The sequence below is a fragment of the Nicotiana tabacum genome, chromosome 16 (genome assembly GCF_000715075.1).
Source record: "Nicotiana tabacum cultivar K326 chromosome 16, ASM71507v2, whole genome shotgun sequence".
NCBI classification, from domain to species: domain Eukaryota; kingdom Viridiplantae; phylum Streptophyta; class Magnoliopsida; order Solanales; family Solanaceae; genus Nicotiana; species Nicotiana tabacum.
In genome coordinates this window covers 73,639,684-73,646,112 of record NC_134095.1, presented here as the reverse complement: position 1 = coordinate 73,646,112, position 6,429 = coordinate 73,639,684, and the positions used below count along the sequence as shown (strand labels likewise).

At 28.2% G+C, this 6,429-nt stretch overlaps 1 long non-coding RNA gene across 1 annotated transcript; it reads right to left on the bottom strand.

The window, feature by feature from the left end:
* Positions 1-1,319: 1,319 nt before the first annotated feature.
* Positions 1,320-6,171, bottom strand: LOC107819645 (uncharacterized). Its single transcript, XR_001655757.2, has 3 exons — positions 5,854-6,171; positions 5,685-5,759; positions 1,320-1,691 (listed from the first exon to the last, which is right to left on the bottom strand). It is a non-coding gene; the product is annotated as an uncharacterized LOC107819645 (long non-coding RNA).
* Positions 6,172-6,429: the final 258 nt, after the last annotated feature.

Sequence of the window (6,429 nt, the reverse complement as noted above, 5' to 3'; positions counted from 1 at the left end):
GCTTCTTATTCGGATCGTCTTCGTCGTCGAGTTATTTTGGTGCGATATTTGTTTCCGGGCAGATTTTTTTTCGTTCGAGTTCATCATCGTTCCGATCCGGTTAGTTGGTTTAAGTTTCGTTCCCGTCCGTAATTTGTTTTATATTTTTCGGATCTGAAATCATTAAATGTTTGATTCTTGTTCTTGATTTTTATTCAGTTGTTTCATTTTTCTTATTTATTTTTAGATAGAAATTGTTAGTTTAATTATAATGTTTTTAAATTTAAGTTGAAGTTCAATTAATTATTTCTTTAGTTTGTTTTATTAATTTAAAAGGATTTAGTTTTAATATAGAAAGTGTTAGTTTAAATCATTTGAATCCGTCATGTTTGTTGTTTAATATAGATTTAATTCGTGTTCATTTTGTTTGAAGTTCGTTTTTAATTCAGTGATTTAATGTGAGTTTATGTTTTTGCCCCTCGGGGTAGATGTTTGTTGTTTAATATAGATTTAATTCGTGTTCATTTTGTTTGAAGTTCGTTTTTAATTCAGTGATTTAATGTGAGTTTATGTTTGGTTTTTAATTTTTTGATTTAGTTTGAATCATGTATCTTTGTTGTATTTTGTTGGATTTAATTTGAAGATCAATTGATTATTTGAGTTTAGTGATTTGAATCTGTTTATTTATTTTTGTTTAAGCTTGATTTGAATTTGAGCTCATGCTTTGAATATATTTGTTTGTTATTATTGGTGAATCTGAAAATAGATTTGTTGTTTAAAAAGATTGTTCAATCAAAATAATTCCAGTTGTTTTTTTGTTGTTCATCATATAGTTTGAGTTTTTTCATAAAATTTGATTAGGAATTGGTTATAGCTGCTATATTTTGGTTAGAATTGATTAGTTGAACTTGTTATAGTTGACGGGGTAGATTGGTAAATTACAGTATTTTCAGGGTCAAAATGGTAATTTCAGTAAGGTCAGAGGGGTATTTTTGGAATTAAAATTCTGAACAATTATTTATTTTGAGTGCTCTGTCCATTAAGATTAAAATAATATTAAAATAATCAATAATGGGGGGACAAGACATAATGGTGGGGAATAATGTACTTGTTTAATCAAAAATGGGGAACAAGACATAGTGGGATTGCGAGGCTCAAGAAAAGTTGTTTAAATAAATAATAATTGTATTTTTATGTAGTAGTGGGTTTGGTAAGAGAAAGTGGTTGTTTTATTATTTGATTAATTGATTAAAGGGTTTGGGATGGAGGATAAATAGAGAGACTTGGACAGATTTAGAAAAAAGGGACAGAGAGAAGATAGAGAAAAAGAGAGCTGAATATTGAAGAGAGAAAATTTCAAAAATATTAAAACTTCCAACAAATACAAATAAAAACATTCTGGAAATTAAAAGAGTGAGTAGTATACACCTGATATACAATCTAAATATTCTGATATACGGATTCAGAAATTAAGGGTTAAGCATTAACTAGTCTTTCAAATCTGAAAAAATTCCCTTTGCTTCGATCCGTTGATTGTTGTTGGTGTTTCTGGATTTTTATCTTGAGTTTTAAAATCCGTCACTGGTTTCTCATTGCTGGTTGTTGCTGGTTACTGGGTGTCGCTATTGTTGTATGCTATTGAATTTCTGCTGATCTCCCTTTTCTTTTGCTTCCAATATCAGGTACACAACTGACACGCTGGTTACTGTAAACTGAAACATGAAGCATGAATACAAAAATGAAGAGTTGAAGTTCTGAATTTATTTTAATTATATTCTGAATTTTATTTGTATATATAAATTATTAGCTTACTCTAATCAGAATCATGTAGTTGTTTAAAATATATAGTGGAACATCTCACGATAACTTAACGGACGAACTATCTATATATTTCCTAAAAAATAAATAAATGGTGTAATAACTCCGTCCAATTAATTCGTTATTGTTGGATGATTACCATGTTTCAAAAGCACGTTAGTTCATCAAACGAATAGACCATTTCAGAACTTGTAGGAATATTGTTTAGTTAAATACTATTGGTTAATTTCAGCATGTAAATGGTCTAGGATTAAAATTAGATTGCTAAGTTTTTTTTTTTTAATTTAACAAACTGTGAAAATGCCTAGTATAATGTAACTAGGTAGTAACATGTGAATAAGATGACCCAAGTCTAGTTTTATGCCATACACGTTGGGCCTGGGCCCGCATTGGCAACAGACTGCCATGCTTGCATCATTTTTAGAATTTATGAATCATATTCGAAACCCAACTATAACAACTCAAGCATGTAAATAAATTAAGACCTTTTCTCTTTCATTTTGTAGAGACAATTTTAATAAAAAAAAATGTAGGCATTTTAGGATTATCCTTTTAAAATAAATGAGAAGAGCCTCGCCCAATAAAACACATAAATTGCGGGGCCCTCGATAAATGTTTAATTAAAATTACTTAGATTCGGGATGAGCCGTTTAGCAAAATTCCACGGCCTTACCCAGAAATAATAATACGCTAATTGCTTTAGGCGCGCATTTTAATAATCTTACCTTCTTAAACTCGGGTGTGCATTTCATGCGACCCAAATCCAAATCCCAAAACATTGAATAAAAATGCGTTCCGGATCGCGGGTGCATTTCATGTGACGCAATCCAAAGACATGTTTTTAAACGATGTTCACATTCTTTTAAAATATAATAATAAAAGCAGTAAAGAGTTAAAATTTGCACATGAGCTCATAAATTGTATAAAATCAGATAAACAAGCCGAATATGACAGTTGAGCGACCGTGCTAGAACCACGGAACTCGGGAATGCCTAACACCTTCTCCCGGGTTAACATAATTCCTTATCCGAATTTCTGGTTCGCAGAATGTAATACAGAGTCATTCTTTTCCTCGATACGGGATTAAATTGGTGATTTGGGACACCCTAAATCTCCCAAGTGGCGACTCTGAATAAATAAATAAATCCCGTTTCGATTGTCCTTTAATTGGAAAAACTCCTTCACCCCTTGCGGGGACGGAAAAAGGAGGTGTGACAGTAAGCAATTATTTTTTAAAAAAATTATGTAATGCATTATAATTTTAATACACCACACCAAACAATAGATAAAAAATAATATTTGCATAACTAATGCTTGCATTACTAATACATGCATTACTAATATACATTATTCCACACTATCCTTATACACCCTACCAAACGACCCCTAAAGGTGTTTTCTTTTATAGTATTTATTTATTATTTATTTATGTTTTTGGTATTTTTGGGGATTGTGGAATCTCGGAGAATGTTTTGAGATTTGAATAGGTGGGGAAAATGGAAAGAAAAAAGAATGTGATGGAAGATTATTTAATGAGTATCCAGATTTATTTATCCAGAACTGATCTATTAAATTTTTAAGTACTAATATTACTACTCGTGTGATGCGCCAACATTATTAAAGAATATTAATCATGTCAAACATTCATGATCTGATTTGTTTGGATACATTTTAACAAAATTATAGTTATCGTCTTATCTCGATGTAAGTACCCTTATAATAAAAATATATGTAACTAAATTAAAAAATCATATAATCATCATCTAACTCTTGGATGATACTAAAATATCACACTCCTTTCTTTTCAATTTATCTAACAGTATTAGAGTTAGTAAAAAATAAAGAAATACTTTTAAAACTTGTGGTCTAAAATAAACCATAAATATTTGTATGCGTATAATCAATTCATTAAGGGGTAAAGTATAAATTCTATGGATAAATTATTTCTAAGTAAGGAAAGGTGACATTCTTTTTTAGAGACTAAAAAGGAAAAAAGTGCCACATAATAAAGACGGGTGGAATAATTATATAGTTTGTGCTCCACACAATCTAAAAATATAACACGATTCAACACAAATAAGAATATATTATAATTAAATGAATCTAAAAATGCTTGATTTTGTATTTTTCTAACTTCATTTATTATTTGATCATCATTGTCATCGTAATCATCATCATTAAAATCTTCAATTTCGTCCTTGTAATGAAGATCATAAAGTCATGTCTTTTAATAATTGAAAAATTAATGTAAAAATTATCTTCAATTGGATTAGAAGGTATTTTGACTTAGATAGAATCAGAATTATTATTGGAATTTTTATTCAACTCGTTTTCTGATAAATTCTTAATTCAGTAACTCGATTTATAGGTCTTACGTATTTAGTTATTTTATGAAATCTTATAGCTTTCAATCAGATATGTGGATTATAAATATCGATGTTATATTCTTACTTTTATATATATATATATATATATATATATATTACTTCTGCTGGCAATGATACTACAATAATTTTTTGGTCAAAATTGATATTATGTTATTGTTGGATAAATCAAATAAATTTTAGTTAATTGCTTTATAAGATTATTAAACATTTTTATAAGTTATCGCAATCTACATTCATAGTTTTAGAAAAACATTACGTTTATTAATTGAAATCCTTTGTTTAAAATAATGTCCTTTACCATCATTATACATGTTTTTCATAAAATTATTTATCTTTCCATTTAAAATAACTTTTTTATATTTTAGTCCAAATTCGAAAACCTTATAACATATGGAAAATGTTGCATGTACTCATCGAAAACTTTTGTTTAAATAATATATTTCACCATTGTTGTCATTGTTTTTTAAAAAGACATCATTTAGTTCAAAATATTTGTTTTTATATTTCAATCCAATCTAAAATCCTTATCTAAAGATTCAAAAGTTTGTCTTTCAATTTTATTTTATTACATAGTCTAACATATATTATTTTAAAATTATCAAGTGGTTTTTTATTAGCTTGCTACTTAGCATAATCTCAAACTATCAATTCAAAATATTTATTGGTAATTCTTAGTAGATTTTGTGCTAATTTCTATTATATTTTATTCTAAATATTATTAGACTTTATCCTAAATCTTATTAGATTTTGTCCTAAAAGTGCCACATGGCTTAATATCGTTGTCAACACCTCTATTTATTGATATATCAACTATATTTTTAAGTATTATTTGTTTACTTAATTTTATCAAATAAATTTAAATTGTGGATAGATTCATATTATATCTATTCTCCTCTTTATACATTAGTTTATGTTCATCAAAATTTTAATTTTTTCCCATTTAGTGTTTATGTATAATACATATATTATTGTATTATTTTTTTCAAACGGATGGTGTTGAATTAATTCAAAGAATAAGCATAGAAGTTTTTTTTATTATATGTTATAAATCTACTAATAATGATCATAATTATTATTTTTGATGAGCAATTAAATTAAATTCTTCTTCCCGTTTGTATTCTTAATTTCTTATCCTTTTATATATCTACACTAAAGTTAGAGGGAAAGAATGTCATCTATTTATCAGTTTTATCAATGTTATTAGGAAATGACATAAGTTTGCACCGTTAAATTGAAGTAGACTCTTCCAAAAAAAGGTCCGATTGGATGGAAATTTTGAGATTGCATTTTCTTTTAATTTGTTCCGCAAGTAGAAGCAGTGATCTTAGCAGTTAGCGCAATGGTAAAAATAGTGGTGTAGAGGATTTTCGCCAAAGGTCTTGAAAGAATTAGCCCAAAGGAAGAAGATCCAAAAAACTTGCTACTATTAAACTCAACAGAATGAGAAGAATAATACCCAAATTGGATAAATAAAGGAAAAATAGGCAAAATAAAACTTACCTTACTACTTAATATATACTCCCTTTGTCGATCACATTAGAAGAATTCTCTCACAGATCCTCCTTGTGAAAAATGCTGCAAAAATACAAAACAAACAAAATCTACTTAGATGTAGATTAATTAAAATTGAAATGCAGAACTTGCACTTTTTCGAATAAAAAAAGAGCACCTTTTCTGGATGAAATTATGAATCGATTATTTTGAATCCATAACCATGGTTTAACAATGTTGTCGTCGACGAACTTTTAGCAATTTAAATTTTACTTCAAAATTGAACTTCGCAGTGCACGAATGTAGAATCACTACGGATACCTTGAACTGAAAATGTGAAATTGCATAAATTTTAAGCCCACGCATTGAACGAAGTTCATAATTAAAAAAAAAATAGGAGGAGATTATTTATGAGGGAGGGAGTGGGGATGAATAGTCCATAATGTGGGTATTGTTTCAGGGTTTTTTTAACCTTTGCAGTTTCTATTTTCTTATTAGTGCTGAGTAATGTGGTCTTTGAAGTTAACTGTTGCTTGCCTTTAAAGTTTAAAAACTTTACGTGAAGAGGGGGAATGGAGGAAGTGGGAGTAGTTGGTGATTTTTATTGGTGGTTTCTATTGTTTGAAAATTTAAAAATTCTAAAAAAAACTTTACATTTTTTTAAATAAATTTGAAACCCCAATAAAATTGGAGGATTGTCCAAAAAAGTACATGTGTCAATTTAATGTTATGACACTTCCATTATAACATTTCT